Below are 18,187 nucleotides of genomic sequence, written 5' to 3' on the forward strand. Positions count from 1 at the left end.
CCTGCTGTGGGCCCCTCCCACTCTGGCCCCTGCCGGTGACCACCGAAAAGGACAGTCTGGGCGTCTGTGTCCGGGCCTGAGGAAGGCCTCGCAGCTTCTGCTTTGGGAGAGTAAAGACCATGTAAGGGGCAGGAGACCCCGCCGGAAAGGGAGAGAGGCCAGGCCATCCCAGTGTCTCCTGAACGTCCTGCACTAGCCACTACCCGACTGCAGGATAGACTCTATGCAGGACCAGCAGAAAGACGGCCCAGCTAAGCCCAGTCGACCCCCAGAAGCAGAGAAATCATAAAACGGTGGTGTCACTCCATGTTCTGGTTGACCCATTGGGCAGCCTTAGGGAAGGAGAACGCCTGGACTGGGGGCCCCCCGGGGGCACAGGGAGGTCCCCTCCCCGAAGAAGCACTGTCATGGCATGCAGGAGGGGTGTAGGTGGGTGAATCAGGGAACAGCTGACCCCTCACCACAGCCATAATGGATGAACTAGATTCACGCGGCTCGCTGGGGTCAGACCCCAGACCCACGACGCGGATGTTCTGTGAGACTCCGTTTGTGTGCGATGCAGCAGGGGTAAGTCCGGAGACGGAAGGCAGGTTGGTGTTGCTGGAGGGGAGCAGGGAGTGGCGGCTCATGGGTATGGGGCTCCTCCGGGGGCGATGAATATGTTCCAGAACTACAGAGGTGTCGGCTGCCTGGCACCAATGCCACTCGACAGTGCATTTTAAAGTGGCTGATTTTATGCCATGTGCATTTGCCTCAATAAAAGAAAATGGCGTGGAGTGGGAAAAGCAAGTGGCAAACTGACCCTAAGTGTGTGGGAGTACAAAACTGGACGGACGTGCACACACGGACACAGGAAAACATCACCGTTCGGGAGACCGGCCTCCGGAGGGTGTCTTCTCTGGGAGAGGAGGGGGGGTTTGAAAGAGGACAAAGGGGTTCCGGCCATAGCTAATGTTGATCTCATGTTTAAAAATAAAAAATCAGGGGCGCTTGGGTGGCTCCGTCGGTTGAGCGTCCGACTCTTGATTTCGGCTCAAGTCATGATCTCAGGGTCATGAGATCGAGCCCCTCGTCGGGCTCTGCACTCAGTGCGGAGTCTGCTTGGGATTCTCCTTCTCGCTCTGCCCCTCCCCGCCCTAAAATAAATAAATAAATCTTTAAGGAAAATCAAAAATCAATGCTGTTCTGCATTGATTCTGAGCAGTGGCTGTGGTCATGGTTATATCATTCTCTGTACTCTTTTGTAGGTCTGAAATATTTCACAATTTCACATGAAAAACAAAGTGCTGTCCTACCCTGTTTCACCTCCCCGAAAAGGAGAAAGAAGTCCTTGGTGTCTTGGAGGCCCCACCCAGCTCTGATGCGGCCACATCAGTCACATGGGAGGGCACCTGTGAGAGGTCCCCCAGACCCAGGTGGTGGTAGGGCTGGGGTTTGAGCAGGCAGGCACTGAGGGGCTCACCCTGTAAGAGCTTTCTGCTAAGTACTGCTTCCCAGGGGCTCCCCCAATGAAATGTCACAACTCTGAAGAAGACCCTGTTGTAATTTCCATTTTGCAGATGGGGAAGCTGACGCCAGGAGGTGACAGTCCCCGCTAGCAAGAGGCTGAGCCAGGATCCCGCCCCCGACAGTCGGGCTGCCAAGGGCGGGCTTAGCTGCGTTCACTACTCTGTCTCAACCGCGTCCAAGTGACTGCTTGCTGGGCTGCACCCGTACCCCCGAGGGCTAGCGCTTCCTTTCCAGAACATGTGTCACTTTCCCCAAACCCACTGTCCACAGGCCTTGTTTCTACAACCCCGCCCTCAGATGAGCCAAAGGAAGAGGCGATTAGAGTTGAGTCACCATAATCATTGGCCCCCCAGAGAGGGTCTTGAAACTGGCTCCAAGACCACCCTCCACACTCAGTCCAGGCCGGTCCACACCACGGCCCCCAGGCGCCCTGCGGTCCGGTTATCGCGCACGCAGACACACAGATAAGCAGACAGAAGAGTTTGGAACCACTTCTCTGAGCCCGGGAGGAGGGCCCTGAGCCACGAGCTGCCCTGGGAGCGTCCTCTGCTTCAGCCTCTGCCGCGTGCGATTGAAGCCGACCCAGGATCTCCCCAAAGGGAAAGACTTCTGGGGCTCAAGTCTCCAGCTGGGGGCCAGACTCTGGGCGTGCGGCGGGGACGAGCACTGGGTGGGGGACAACGTGAAACCAGACCGTCAGCTTTGGGAAGCTGGTAAATCCTCACATCTGCGCAAGCTCCGAACGAGAAGGGCAAGGTGCGAGGAGCTTCAATTTTCCCGGACCTCAGTTTACCTCCTCTGCGACACGCGGGTGGTACTATCTACCCCTGGGTGTGTGAGGATAGAAGTAGAAGTGCCCATAAAAGCCCATGAACTTGGGCCCCTGGGTGGCTCCGTCGGTGAAGCATCTGCTTTCGGTTTGGGTCATGATCCTGGGGCCCTGGGATTGATCCCCATATCGGGCTCCCTGGTTAGCAGGGAGCCTGCTTCTCCCTCTCCCTCCGACCCTCCCCTGCTGTGCTCTCTCTCAAATAAATAAATAAAATCTTAAAAAAAAAAAAAAGCCCAAGAAGTTGGTGATGGGTGGCTGATAGCAATATTTCTAGATTTCGCCATTACTAAGGAGGGGCTGAGCTGGTCTCTAAGCTTTTGCGGCTATTAACGTCAGTGTGGCGAGCTCCTTCCTTCCCTGACTCAGTGTTTCCATCTGTGCCAGGGGCGTGTGGACAGCCTGTGGCTGACATTCCTACCCAGGACCTGCCCTGAGGCCACCAGCCCCATCCCTCTTCCTGAACCGGCTGGGATCCCCGGAGTCACTGCTCCTGGAGCTCTTGGAGCCCCCGTCCCTCTGCTCCGACTCCCACACAGCCTGTCAGCTACAAAGACACACTCCCGGTTTGACAGCTGGCTGCCCGGGGTGCCTCTCCGGGGCAGCTCCTAGACAGCCGGGCCTTGGCACGGTGGTGCTTGGTCAGGAGGTAATAAAGACACCCCAAGCTTGACAAGAGTGCCACAGATCTCGGAGCTAGGCAACCCCGCTGCTGTTCCCGCGGTAGGGCTTCCAGACGCAAAGTCCGGGGCTCCCACTGCCCACAAACGGCAGAGGCCAGATTTGAGCTCAGGGCCGTGTGACACCGAAGCCCAGCTCTCCCTGCAGAGGGAAGGAACACAGTCACTGAGCACACAGACTCGGCTACCCTGCCCTGGCGGAATCCTCCTCCTGCCGTTGCTGGACGGTGTCACCAAGGACAAGTCGCTGTCTCCCTATGCCTCAGTTTCCTCATTTGTACAACGAATTTTTCTAATTGTAAAATAGATACACACACCTTTTTTGTAAAGATGACTGCATTTGTGAAAGTGAATAGTAATAGTAGCATCCACCTCATGGGTTATTTTGAGGACTGATGGTGTGGACAAAGTTAGGTGCGTGTGACAGCGTGTGGACACCGAGCACTGGACAGATGTCAGCTGTCATTGTTGTTGTGGCACAGGGATTACTACCCACACGGTCCCCTCCCCTCCAAATAAATCTCAGTCTCCTTGGAGAGACCCAACATGAACAATACAGCCCAGGTCTGACAGCTTCTGGATGGCAGAAGTGTTTGCAATCGCCAGGACATATCTAGAAAATAAATCATTTACAGAAGGGATTTTTTTTTAACTGTCTTTCATTCTTTTGGAGATTGAACAGGCCACTTGAGAAGGAAAAGCAGCTGGCAGGTATCAGCAAATAATTCTGAGAGTTATAAATAGTCTTTGGATGCCTAAGCTGAAGAGCGCTTGGAGGGAAATTCACCTAAGCCCCCGACCTGCAGGGGACGCCCCTCATCTGGGCTGAGAGACAGGGCCACTCCTTGCCTGTGGAGGGATAAAGTGGTTTTTCTTTACATTCCAACTGTTTCCATGTCCATAATATGTCTGTCTTCATAGAGAGACGTACCACATGTCAATGAACAGGTAAGTCTGGGAGCTCCCGAGGCCCCCAGACCCTGTGCCCTGCAGCCAGGTGGGGAGAGTCTGGTTGAGTAAACGCCGGCAGAGTGCACAAAGTCAAGTGTGTGAAGGTGGGCACAAAGCCCTGACTTTCAGGGTCCAGCTCTTGGCTGTGACGCATTCTCTGTCGGATTGACTTATTTCATTAGTAACTGCTCAAGGTCAGCCCGGTCCTGGCCACGGTCCCCAGGCGCCCATGCCCGGCCCAGGGCTGGGTGTCGGCCTCAGCGGTGACGTGCCGGAGAACTAGCGTGGAAGTCTCCCTCAGCCTTGGTGAGCGCTGTCTTCACCGGGAGCCCAGGGAAGCCAAGGCAGGATGGCTCCGGTCCAGGGGACAGTCAGAGATCGCTCCTCAGAGACATGGAAGGACCCGGGAAGGCAAGAAACAGAGCTGCAGTGCATGGGAAGGGGCTCATTTCTGGTGGGGCAGGAGATGGGAGGTGTATCTGGGCTGTTCAGAGACCAGACACTGGAAAGCAGGCCTATGCTCCCCTACTTGTGGCTATGTGGCCTCGGGCAAGTGACTTAACCTCTGTGCTTTGATTTCTCCTCTGAAAACTCAGATCAAAAGTCACACCTACCTGCCAAGGTGTACGCAGCTCCCACGGCAAGTGCTCCCTGGAGGTCGCGCACTCCTCCCACGGCAGAGGGCCTGCCCTGGTCTCTCAGCAAGATGCCCCAACATCTACATGGGGTTTCAGCAGCACCCACAAGAAGTCGCGCTCCGGCCGCGGTTGGGGAAGGCAGGTAGAGCAGTTAGAGGGAGTCTGTGGCGGGTGTCACATCTGCATGGAGGTCTGTGTGCCTGGCTACCACCTGGCAGTCTCAGGAGACTGAGTCAGGGAAAGCCATTGCTCCAAGAGAACTGTGGAAAATAGGGGGAGATCTGTTGAGTCCCTGAGGACAGAGGTTCCCCAGGACCCAAGGGGACATCAGTCAGAGGCCCTGGACCCACCACCCCATTGTGGGGGGACCCAGCCCCTCCCAGAGCTGACAGTGCTGAACTGTCAGCAGAGGCTTCCGGAACCAGGGGCTGCCATGCCCCTCCCCAGACTTGGGCTAGTCCGCAGACCCACCCCCATCCTCTATCCCCGAACAGCCCTCCTTCGTGGCCTGGGTGGCTTTTGGCTGTGTACGGTGTGGCTTCTTGTTTCCGAGAAGTGCAGAACCATCTCCTGGCTGCCCACGGCAAGCCGAGAACTCTGCTTATTTAGATGTAAGTCGATGTGAAGCAGGGAGTTCAGAGCCTGAAGGCAATTTCTGTGCCGTGCAGTGCGGACCCTGTGCAAGAAGGCTTCTGAGGGCGTCTCGTTCCCCAGGACTTGTGCGGCTCAGCAAGCACACACGGCGCCCACGTTCACATGTCTTCCCCCAGCCACATGCGGAGACACGCACATGCTACATGCAGATACATGCAACCACAGACAACATGGGCAGGTGTGCACACACAAGAGAATCTACAGAGACCCACACACACACACACACACACACAGCCCCAGACTTCCATGCTCAGCTCCCTCCAAGCATGAGCAGGCCAGGAAGGTCCCCTCTGACAGGGGATGCCGTCCACCTCCAGACGCTCCGCCGATGCTCCGCACAGCACATAGGGAGCCAGTCACACAGAGCACAGTGGGGAGGGCGCCCCTAGGGCTGTGTCATGCTAAGACCCTGGGAACCCTGGAGCCACAGTTCCCAATGGCATCACCAAGGAGTCCATTTGCCATTCCAAATATCTTGCCTGGAATTTTTCCCAGCTCTGTCCCAGAGTCTCCCTATGTTTTTCAGTCCTGGACTTCACAAACAATTCCCTGATTTCTGTTCTCCATTCCATAACTTACTCCTGAGAGAACTTATTCCTGGAATTGGGAGCTTGGGCCTGAATGGGCAGGGGGCAGATCCATTTGGGCTCTGCCTCCCTGCCCCTGCCCTCCCTCTTCTTCTCTCCTTCCTCCCTGGCCTTCTGGAACAGAGCCTGGAGAGTATCTGGGTGAGGTTCTTGGGCCCTGAGCTAGCAAACTGAATCCTCACCTGTCTCACTTTCCGAGTTGCCAGAGCTCAGGGTGTGAGCGAGGGGCATGCCTTCCTCGACTAGAGGCAAAAATATTGGGCTTCTTTGGAAGAGCCAGAACCAGGTCTGAAAACCTGCTTCCCAAATCAAATAGCTTTGTTCAGGAAGCTCCACCCATCTGTCGGACCATCCAAAATCCACCACCCACCCACCGACCATCCATCCATCCACCCACCTGCCCAGTCACTCACCCAATTCAGCAATCCAGTTGCCTGCAGTGGGGAGGACAATCAACTCAACAGGCACATCAGGGACCCTGCGCTCTGGGCTGAGCCCTGGGACCAAACTCGTTAACAAGGCCAATGTGGGAACTCCCCTTTACCCAAGCGCTCAGACGTCCCCCAGCCTCTTGGTCTCCCCTGAGCTCAAGGATTCCGGAGCCCTGGAGAAGGGTGGGCTGCTGCTCCGTTAGGTCTTCTGATTTTGGCGGTGAAACTCCAGGAAAGTGGTAAGGAAATGGGATTCCTTCCACATAATTACGGTTTACACATCTTGGGGACCCCATCTGTGCAGCCAAACACCCTCCAGCCCTTCCTCGCCCAGGTTGTCTGGTGGGGCGCACGTGCAGCCCCCGTTCCCAGAGGAGAAACAGTTTGATCACTTCCGGAAATGAGACAGAGCTGTCAAAAGCTCATGAACTCAGCTAGTAAATTGTGAAACATAAGTCTCAGCTCTGTTCGGTGCCACGGAAAACATGACAGCTGGTATCAATTAGAGCGGTTTCTGCCTGGAGTCCCGACTGACTCCGCGTCAAGCGGGTTTCCTGCTCGAGAGTGGGGAGCAGGGGGCGGGGCTCCCGCAGGGGCAGGCTCGGGCTCCTCCCCGCTGGCCACGCCCACCAGGCAGGGCAGGGCACCCCCTGCGTGGCCTTCTGTGTGGGGGAGGGAATTTCCCAGAAGCCCAAGCGGGGTGGGGTCATGTGACTTTCTGGAGCCAGTCACCTGCTGGCGGGTTGGGATGCTGGGATGCTGGGATATCGGGCGGACGCACTTTTGGAGGGGAGGATGGCTTTGGCGGTCACCATTAAAGACACTCCAGAAATTTGTTTATACCCCATCCCAATAATGTGTGTCCTACACTCCACGTTTTAACTGAGCCATTGAAAGTGAACGTGGTTTTCATTTTGTCCCGCACCCCACCCCTCCTTCCGTAATGAACCCCTTTGCCTGTAGGAACAGCATGCAGTGTGGCTCAGAGGGGCTGATCCCAGCCTCGGGACAAGGCCCATGACCCAGGCCCGGCCTTGCAAACTTGCTGGAAGTCTGCGCTGTGGACCCTTGGGAAGTCTGTCAACTTTAACTGTGATCATGAACTGTGACAAAAATACTGTCTGAAGGCCTTTTTGTCCCCACTGTGCAGAGAGCCAAGAGAGAGGCAAGCAGGAAAATGAAAGAGAGAAACTCAGTCGCAATGACACTGGTTAAGCTCCTGGATTGAGCTGTTCCTGAAGCCAGAGCTGCAGAAAGTCCTATGTTCTCACTTTAGGAAGTTTTTTGTTTTGTTTTGGGTGTTTTTTTTGTTTTTTGGAGGTTTTTTTTTTTTTTTTTTTGCTTAAACTAGTCTGAGTTGTGCTTCTGTTGCTTGCAATAGGGTCTCTCTGATACATTCTGGCCATGCTTCCCCAGTCGATAGACATTTATTGACTACCTGTTGTGTGCCACAGTCTGTGCTAGGCACTAAGACGGACAATAAATGAGACCCACTTTGCCCGTGCAAACAATTGCATCCTTTTCCTCCCTCAAGAGGGGAACTAAGAGCTCTGGCATGCTCTCTGTGCAGAGTTATTCCAGACACTTCCCATACATTTTCTTTCTTATTTGTTACAGCGCCATGACCGGACAGCCCCCAGCACCATGAGCGCAGTGGGCTGGAGAGGCAGACCTGTAAAGCAGCAGTGGGACAGCCTCACTCGTTTGTGGGAAGCAAAAATCACAACGTCTCCGCAGGGCTAGCCAGTGGGGAAGGTCTCAGACAGGAGACTGCTGTTGATGGATGGCCACGAGGTGCCCAGGACATCAAAGAACTGAGCACCCATGGCGAAGAGAAAGCGGAACCAGAAGTGGAAATTAGTATCAAAGGAAAAATAAAGTTGCATAAAACACGTGCTCCAGCTCCGTATGGTCCGGCTCCACCGGCATATACACGATGCGTGGAGCGTGCAGATCAGAGGGGAAAGATGGAGAGGAAACACAGCCGTAACTGCGGCTCTCTCTGGTGAGAGCCATGGCAGATAATCCTATTTCCTTTTTTATACTGTCTGTATTTTCCAAATCTTCTATGATGAAACAAGTTGGTGTTTTGTTTTTTAATAAATAGAGCAGCATGGGGCCCGCAGTAGGGGACCCATCTTGGGCAACAGCTGAGAGCCTCTTGGGCCCCCTCTTGTTCCAGCCACAGCTATGGTCACCAGACCCACACAGCCGTAGCTCACCTGCGTCGGGGCCACCTGACGGTGCCTCATGTGCGGAGCCCCCCAGTCTCTCTTCCTGCTCCCACATGGGCCTTCTCCCGGGAAACCCAATTCTGTATTACGTGTGCCAGCTCCAAGTGCAGGGCACTTAGCACCCTGTGGGCGACCGCTGACCACTGCAGGACCGAGCCGGGAACTCGCGCCCCCTTGCAGGGGGCACGTGATCCTAAGACACCATCACGGCTTCCTGGAGCACCTTGCGGGCCTGAGCAACGGGCACCGAGGGGGGGCTCCCCTCCCTCCCATACCAGCTCCCAGCCCCACTCCCACCCCTAGGCCACTTCCCAAATGAAGCCCTACACCCAAGCTCTGTTTCAGGCTCTGCCTTGGGGGGCTCTGCTCATTGCAACGATCCCACCACCCCATCCTACGCTGGTGTCACCAAAGCTTCTCTGCTTGCTGTGCCCCGGCCATCCCTGGCCCTGGAAGGACCCCCGCGGACTTCTCTTCAGCAGCAGGCATCCCTGAAACAAGTTCAGCAGAGGAAGGGTCTCCCCATCCTCCAGGAAGTCATCTTGTGTCCAGGTGGTGGCGGGTCTGCACCGGCCTACACCACGCTGTGGGGGCAGGTGAATGAGGCCCCGACCGCACCGGCCAATTCCGCTCAAGGGCAAGTGTCTGCGTGGATCCCTAAAGCAACCCGGACCAGCCAGAGCAAAGGCCCAAGGACGGAGGAGGGCTGAGAGGGCCTCCCGGCAGGGGTGAGAGAGGGCCCATCCTAGGAACCATGGGCCTGGGACCTGCGAGGGGGTGGAGAGGCTACGGGAGATGAGGTGACAGCCTGGAGACCTGGGCGAGCACAGGGACCTCAGCATCCTGATGACGACCTTGGCCGCGTTCTGGCAGGAGCTCGGACACAGGCCTGGAGGGGTGCGAGGCAGGAGGCAGCAGCGTCTGTGGGATTCCAAAGAATCCATAGGGATTTTCCAGACTGGGGTGCTGGGCTCAGTAACGTGGCTGCTTTAGGTAATGGGAATTTGCCCTTTTCCACGAACGCTGACACCATAAATGCTCTCACTGCTGAAACGGTTCTCCACGCTGCCGACTCGCCCTTAGCGGGTGCCAGGGGTCCTGAAGGCTCGCGCAGCCTTTCGGGGCTGCTGTAAATACCCATTGTCCCTGTACAGTGAGCTGTGGAGAAAAACATGCGTGTGCTGTCGGGGCTTTCTTGGCTGTGCTGGCTGCTTAGATTCAGATGAGTGCTCCCAGCTCCGGGGGGGCGCGGACAGGGTTTGGAGGCAGCGGAGCTGGCCCGGGGTTCGTTCAAGGCTTGCCAGCTCTGCGGCCGGGGGCCAGCCATGTCATGGGTGAGTCAGCCGCTGGGGCAGAGCGCCTTCGCTCTCCCGCCCCTACAGATGTGGAGCTTCGGGTCACCCCGCCCCCCGCCCAGGCCTCCAGCTTCCTCTTCTGTAAAATGGGGGCAGCCATTCCAATAAAATTTCCTGTCCCTAGGGACAGGAACACGGAGGAACATCATTGTCGTAGAAAGCCAGGTTGATGCCTTCTCCCGGCTATGCTTGGCCCCAGGAGTGTTGATGGCAGGACACCTTGGCTGCTGCCCCACCTCCCACCTGGGCCAAAATCCCTTCCCAGCCCTAACCCCGCAAGGTTGACTGGGCACACGTCTTTCTTCCTCCCTCCCTCCCTTCCTCTCCCTTCCTCCTTCTCTCTCCCCCCCACCCCCTTCATGTTTCTATCAGACTCAGCTGTAGAAGGCGGAGTTCGTTGGTGGCCCAGGTCACAGCACAGGCTACTCGCTGGGCCGTGCCCAGCCCTCGGCCTCCTCCCCGGGCCTGTCCTCCCTGTGCACGCAGAGGGCAGCCCTTCCCCGGGCGCCGGGCGAGCACCGTTCTGATTGCATGTGCTCGTGCAGACTGGTTCTCTCTGTTTTGTCTGCATGTCATTTCAATTTACATAAACAGCTCTCTGTAGTAGCTCACATGCTTCTTACTTTTTCCATCCAGCTCGGTGTTTTCAAGATCCATCTGTGTTGCTGTGTCTGTCTGGTTCCAGCCACCACTCGGTCTCCATGGGGCACGTCCCCACCTCTTACCGACCTGCTCCTGCCCCCCTGCAACCCCTCCGAGATGGACATCCTGGTACCCGCCCCAGGTGGGGTGGCTCAGAAGGCCACTGGGCTGTTTCCAGGACTGGATCACTGCACATATGGCAGGGAGGGGGGCACACGTGGGTCATTCACCCGCATCTCTACAGAGCGGCTGCACCAGTGCGCGTGCCCACAAGGAGGCCGGGGCAGTCGCATGTCACCCATCCCTCCTGGTGCCGGCCTAACTTTTGCAGAGGTGACATGCGCAACGATAACGGGAGTCACGATTACACCAGCCGACGTTTCCCGAGAGCCCCCGAGCCCACATCATCCAACCGGCCTGACGCGGCATAAGGCATGTGCATTCCTATCCCCACTGACAACTGAGGAAATCAACGTTTGGAAAGGTTAGGGGCCTAGTCCAGTGCTTCCAACCCCCTCTCCTGCGCCCCAGGTTCCCACGTCAGAGAAAATGAGGACCTGAGGGCCAGGATTAGAGCAAGCTTGCCTGAGGCCCCTGGGTGAGCCGGCCCTGCAGCTAGGACAGCATCCGGTGGCTGCCTGCCTGCTAGGGCCATTCGCAGCTTCTCTGAGCACATCACCCAGACCCGATGAGGGTGGAGGGTGCATTCTGAAGCCTAGAGAGGGCCGTGCTTAACCCAGAGCAGTGAGACTGTAAAGAGGGGCTTCAGCTGTGTGGCCGCCTCCCATCTGGCTCTGTCGCCTGCCAAAAGCAGGGACCCAGCACTGGGCACCCTCTCCCAGCTTCAAGATGAAGAGAGGAGTCATTCGCTTCCCATGCAAACCACTCTCCCATGCAAAGAATTGCATCCTTTTTCTCCTTCTCCTTGGGTTACACCAACTGTGGGCTCTGGCACCAACCGTGGACTGGGAATCATGTTGACACTTCTCATGCATTTTCTCAGCAGGAGGGGCATTATTAGCCCCAGTTTACAGATAAGGCTGCAGAGACCCAAAAGAAGAGAGTCCTGGGCTTGCCCAAGTTTGCACAGAAAAGTGGGCCAGGAACCTGAGAGGGTCAGGGGTGGGTCACAAAGACCCTGGAACCAAACCAGCTCGCCTTCTCCTCAGAACCCCCACAGTAACTAGAGGAGGCACCGCAGGCTGGAGAGAAAGCGCCTTGTGCCAGAGACCCCCCAACGGTCAGGGTTCAGGTGAGAGGCAGTGCCTGACCCTGGGAAGGGGGTCAGCCCCAGACCAGCTCCATCGAGGGCTGCCTCAGGGGACACAGAGGCCAGAACCCACAAACAAGCTGCCAGGCCTCCTTCAAATCATCCGCCGTCGGGAAAATCCAGTATGCCATCCCAAAGGTGCCTATATTCTGGCATCCAGCCCTCAGTCCCTGGCCCCCGCTTTCCATGCTCTGCGGGAAGAATGGACACTTCCACAGGTAGCTTTTCCAGAGCTAGAACACCAAAGACAAAACCAATTTGGGTTGGGGGAGGGGTTCCTAAGATCGCGTACAGCTGAGGTTTGCACGATCTCCTGCGGATGGACACCTGGGCCCAGGGATGTGATGAATGCAGTAGCGCTGTCTGCAGAGTGAGGACCCCAGACACCTGTAGGGACTGGGCAGGTAGAGGCTCTGTCCAAACCCACTTCTCCCCCCTGCTTTTCATGGGGGTCAACCCTGATAATGATCTCATACCCCAAATACATCTTGGCATCTACCTCCAAATAAGACAGTGGACACTAGGCAGGCCTGCGACCAGCACTGAGCCCCCCCCCGCCCCCCGCCTGGTGGCAGGGGCACAGTGGTCCAGGTGTTAAAGCTATGCTGGGAAGAATCAGGAGGGCAGAGATGGGAGGGGAGCTCTGACGTGTGTCATGGACCATGCATTTGAGACACGTGGAGGACACAGGAGACCCGAGGACGTCGGGAATGGTAGCGGTTGCTGAGCACCACGGTGCTCCATGGCAAGGTGACAGGGCTGCGGGTGAGTAAGAGGAGACGCGGAGCCCGCGTGAAACCCAGGGGCCTCTCGGAGGCTCCCATCTCCTGCAAGGGCAGGACAGAAAAAGCCACAGACCAAGCCCAGGTCCCAGTAGTCTGAGTGGCTGAAGTTCAAGGAGGACTCAGCGCCTGGTCAAGGCCAGGAAAACAGGAACCCTGACTTACGGGACACAGGCAGACACCCCTGAAGGTTCCCACTCCCCAGCTCCCCTGACCCCTCAGAGCCTGTGGAAGCAGCTCACACGCACGGCCCTAGCACGAGCGAACAGCGAGGCACCACAGAGGGCTGCCCCCTCACAGAAAAGGGGGCCTTTTCTGACCTTCCCCCACCCCACTCACGCAAGTCAGGCCCCTCCCCCCACCACGAGGGTTAAGGATGTGTTGGGCTTGGCAAGGGAGGAAAGAGGCTGTACCCCAAAGGGGCTGTAGGACGCCTCCCTGGCGGGGCCTGAAGCACTCCTGTTTGATCAGAGACTGACACGTAGGCTGTCTGGGAGGTTTGGTGACCGGTAGCACCTCCTGAGATACGGAATTAGCTCCGGCAAGGGCCCAGGAGACAGGGCAGGCCCACCATCAGGCCACTTCTGGGAGCCTGAGCCAGGGCGGCAGCTCAGATTAAAGCTGAGATGCTAGGACGCCGTGGCCGGCAGTGATGAAGGGACTCCAAGGTTTGGGGAAATGGGCACCTGTAGTGGACATGGCGTCAGGCCAGAGGGCTGCCAGGTGAGCACGCTCCAGGGAAAGGCCTGGGAGACCTACCTACCGAGATCTGAGGGGTGTCGGCATCCCTAAAACATTTGTGGGGGCTGTCCTCTGGCAGGGAGCCAGGGCCAATGGCAGGAATGGCTGTCACCAGACCTGGCCTGCTGATAGCGAGGGGGATGCAGGACCCAAGCAGGAAAGGCCGGGTGGCAGCCCTGATGCCCCAGGAGCCACCGCAATGGCGGGTCTGATCGGAAAGCAGCCACAGAAGCTGGGCCTGCAGAGAGTCATGACCCGGCGCCCAGAGCAGACAGGACAAAGGCACTTCTCAGTTTGTGCCAACAGAAGGAATCAAGTACAGATGAACCGAAGGCTGAGGGAGGTCCCAGCAAGAAAAAGTCACAATCCTTTGCCCGATTTCCATGCCTGAGTCAGTCTGTTGGTGCAGAACCCATTGACTGAAGATTGGCTGAGCCCCAAGGAAGGGAGACCCCACAACAGAACAGTAAGTACACATGGTAATATCTCCCCCCAGTTTTTCCACCAAAGGGACCTATCGCCCGTTTCTTAGTTAATAATGCAGTGGGGGAGGGGAGCACCCAAACGTTTTGAGGACTGTTGGCTGCAGGGCCAGAACGGATTTGATACCAGAGACATGAAGTGTCATCATGGTCCCTACTACAGTGGGACTGCGCAGGCCAGGGAATAATGGAGTCCCATCCAAGGTGCACCTTCCCGTGAAGCCATGGAGTCCACAGACCCACCTAAGGGTGATTTCTTTACTCCTCAAATGAGTAGTTGGAATTGACATACTTAGCAATGGGTGCATTTCCCACATTGGGTTCTCAGTCTATAGGGTAAGAACTGTCAGAGGGAAGTCAAATGGAAGTTTGAAACGAACCCCTCCTGGGCACCTGGGGTGGCTCAGTCGGTTAAGCATCTGACTCTTGGTTTCTGCTCAGGTCATGTTCTCAGGGTCATGAGATCAAGCCCAGCATCAGGCTTCATGCTGGGTATGGAGCCTGCCTTGAGTTTCTCTCTCCCTCTCTTTCTGACCTTCCCCCACCCCACTCACGCTCACTACTCTCTCTCTCTCTCTTTCTCTCTCTCTCAAAACAAACAAACTCCTCCTTGGCCAAGAAAATAAAGCAGAAACAATGCCACATGCCAGGAAAGGGGACGAGAGAGATTAGTGCCACCTTTAAGGAAATAAAAAACGCAGGTGCTCGTCCACATCACGTCTCTGGTCAATTCATCAATGTGGGCCACGCAGAGACCCACGAGATCCTGGAGGATGATGTAAACCACCACAGGTTCCACTAAGGAACAGCCCGATCGCATGACCAGGCCAGAGTGATGCCTTTGTCGAAGCACGGTATACAAACGCACTCTCTTCTACCCCAGGAATCACGCACATTCGCATGGAACGAACAGCAGTTACATCTCCAGTTTCCTGGGGCTGTGCTGACTTTCCCGCCCTCTGTCGTTATACAGACTAAAGAGTCTAGACTGTCTTCTGCCATGAAAAAGTCATGGTGATCAGTTTCATCAACGGACCTAAGCAAGAAGGAGCCAGACCACTAGAGGCCTTGCATGACACATACACTCCAGAAAGCGGGAGGAAACATGATGACTCAGGGGCTGCCACATCCTTATCCTTCGTGAGCAGGGGCATTCTGGGCCATCCCTCCAAGGTAGAAGACGAATTGTCTCAGCTTGCACCTCCTACCGTGAAGAAGGAAGCGGAGTGCCTACTGAGTTCAGGGCCTGGAGGCAGTGTGCGCCACACGAAGGGATACCGGTTTCACCCACAGCCTGCCCTCGGCCAAAGGCCCCATGTCCCAGCCGCGGTGCAAACACCATGCATCTTGGGCCACAGGATCCCGCAGACTTGTTGGGGTGGAGATATCTGTGGCAGGAAAAAAACGACACTGGTGTTGGTGGCAAGCCGCAGGGGACAATCACAACACAGGCCCCTGGGCTCCTGAAGCAAGGCAGGCCTCCTACAACAGAGAATTACACTTTAAAAAATTTTTTTATTTAAAAAAAAAAAAGGGGGTGCCTGGGTGGCACAGCGGTTAAGCGTCTGCCTTCGGCTCAGGGCGTGATCCCGGCGTTCTGAGATCGAGCCCCACATCAGGCTCCTCCGCTATGAGCCTGCTTCTTCCTGTCCCACTCCCCCTGCTTGTGTTCCCTCTCTCGCTGGCTGTCTCTGTCTCTGTCGAATAAATAAATAACATCTTTAAAAAAATTTTTTTTTATTTTATTTAAGTTCAATTAGTTAAGATTATACTGTACTATTTGTTTCAGAGGTAGAGTTCCGCGACTCATGGGTTCCATGGCACACCCAGTGCTCATCACATCACGTGCCCTCCTTCATGCCCATCACCCAGTTACCCCATTCCCCAGCCTTCCCCTCCCGCAACCCTCAGTTTATTTCCTGTGATTAAGTGTCTCTTAATGGTTTGTCTCCCTCTCTGCTTTCGTCTTCTTTTATTTCTCCCTCCCTTCCCCTATGATCCTCTGTTTTGTTTCTTAAATTCCACATACGACTGAAATCATGTAATTATCTTTCTCTGATTGACGTATTGTACTTAGCATAATACCCTCTAGTTCCATCCGCATTGTTGTAAACGCTAAGAGTTTGTATTTTCTGATGGCTGAGTAATATTCCATTGCGTATAAATGAACCACATCTTCTTTATCCATTCACCTGTCGATGGACATCTCTGCTCTTTCCACAGTTTGGCTGTTGTGGACATAAACATTGGGGTGCAGGTGCCCCTTCGGATCACTACATCTGTATCTGTGGAGTTAATACCCAGTAGTGCAATTGCTGGATTGTAGGGCAGCTCTATTTTTAACTTCTCGAGGAACCTCCATATTGTTTTCCAGAGTGGCTGCACCAGCTTGCGTTCCCACCAATAGTCCAAGAGGGCTCCCCCTTCTCCACAGCGTCACCAACCCCTGTTGTTTCCTGACTTGTTAATTTAAGCCATTCTGACTGGTGTGAGCTGGTTTCTCATTGTGGTTTTGATTTGTATTTCCCTGATGCCCAGGGATGTGGAGTATCTTTTCACGTGTCCGTTGGTCATTTGTACGTCTTCTTTGGAGAAAAGTCTGTTCATGTCTTCTGCCCATTTCTTGACTGGATTATTTGTTTTTTGGGGGTTGAGTTTGGTAAGTTCTTTATAGATTTTGGATACTAGCAAGAATTACACTTTTTGAAAAACAACTTCTGGAGTGTTGTTTGGCCTAATAGAGACAAGATGCCTGACGACATCATACCAAGGGGCTGGCCACTCCAGCCCCACCATATGCTCTATCAGATGCAACAAGTTATCAGATCAAATGGGCCAAGCAGCAGTCCACCACCACATGGAAATGGTGCATCCAGGACCAAACACCAGCAGGACCAGAGGGCACACGCTACAGAAGCAGGTAGCCCACACCCCCATGGCACCACCAGCGGTGTCCCAGCACCCCTCCCTCCGCTCAGGGCTGTGCCCATGTGGAGCAGAAGCTGCCTGAATGCAGTTTACAAATGCGTCAGTTTGAGAATGCAGGCCAGAGACAGATGCCAGCTGCCCTACCCCTTCACTCAAGGGTGGCCTTGAAATTAGCAGAGAGCTTCAGGTGTCATCTACCTTGTGTGGAAAGAGGAGCAGACAGAAGTTAAATATGGACTTATGAGTAGTGACAAATGGCCTGGCCACTTGGTTAGGATCTTGAATGGAAAAAAGAAACAGCAGGGTGGGTAGATCAGAGGCAAGAAATTCTCAGGCAGAGCCCTGATGCACACATGGGAGGAGACGCGAAGGGTAGACCAGTAAACCGCCAGCGTAAGAGAGGCCCTAGGTAACAAAGCAGACACAATAATCCAGCCACTGGACACCAGCCAGCCTCTGCCATCGGCCACCCCGGGGCTGGCACAACGGGCACATGAATGGAGTGACCGTGGTGGCAGAAAAGCAGGGTACACACGGTCCGACAGCATGGACTCCACTTATCAAACCCGCTAGCTAGGTCTACTGCCACCACGACAGCAGTAGAGACCGATGCTGACCCTTAACACGGCACCATTCTTGCAGGAAACCAACCAGCCCCCTCGTGGTGCCTTAGCTCCACTGGGCCGTCTGAATTCTAGCAGCGCCAGTGGTTTGTTCTTCCAAGAGTGGGCATCTATTTCGGGCATGGGTTTGCCTCTGCTGCCCCCCAGGCCTCAGTCAGCATCACTATCCGAGGGCTTAGGGTTTAACCCATCAGCATGGACCCTCACCTGATTCACATCAGCCCTGGGGAGCTCTTTCTGACCAAACGTTGCGGGAGGAGGCCCAGGACCAGGGGACCCACTGACCATATCACACACCACACCTGGCCTGAGAATGTCGGACCGCCTATGAGAGGCGCCCCTGCAGCCCCAGCTTGGAGGCCGGACTCTGTAAGGATGGGGGGGTCATCCCCCCGGAACACGGATATGCACCGTGTCCACCTGTTATGTGGCAACAGGTAGAGAAAACCCATGGGTGCTTCAGTCCGGGGATGGAAGCCATGGCCCAATGACCCACTGGGAACTTTGTGCTTCCCGTTCCTACACCGCTGGGCTGGAGATCCTCGTTCCCTAAAGGGACACCCTTTCACCAGGGGACACAGGAAGGGTCCCGTTAAATTGGAGCACGTGGCTGCTGCCTGGGCAATTGGGCATCTCAGGCCCATGGACAGCCAGGCAAGAAGAGCCACCCTTCTGGGCAGGGTTGACTCCCATCCACAGGGAGAGGCAGGGCTGCTGGTGCACAGCAGGGACAGGAGAGATGACATGTGGGACCAGGTGAGACACGTGGACATTTGGTGCTTCCTTGCCCAGTTGTGACCACCAAAGAATAAACAGAACAACCCTGGCCCTCCGAAGGCATGTGGACCCCA

General features: G+C 55.7%; 1 long non-coding RNA gene across 3 annotated transcripts in view; it reads right to left on the reverse strand.

Moving 5' to 3' along the window:
• Window positions 1–3,031: 3,031 nt before the first annotated feature.
• LOC123778171 (uncharacterized) overlaps window positions 3,032–18,187 on the reverse strand; it is a 69,950-nt gene continuing 54,794 nt past the window's right edge. Inside the window, exons 4-5 of one of the 3 annotated variants that reach the window (XR_015721884.1) lie at window positions 14,994–15,173; window positions 3,032–4,867 (exon numbers count right to left, since the gene is read on the reverse strand). This is a non-coding gene — a long non-coding RNA (uncharacterized LOC123778171). Of the gene's footprint in view, window positions 4,868–12,931; window positions 15,174–18,187 lie in introns of those variants that run through there. The other 2 variants (XR_015721885.1, XR_006775822.2) reach the window with 2 other exon arrangements.

The sequence above is a fragment of the Ursus americanus genome, chromosome 26 (assembly GCF_024610735.1).
Source record: "Ursus americanus isolate L20-20 chromosome 26, mUrsAme1.1.p, whole genome shotgun sequence".
NCBI lineage: Eukaryota > Metazoa > Chordata > Mammalia > Carnivora > Ursidae > Ursus > Ursus americanus.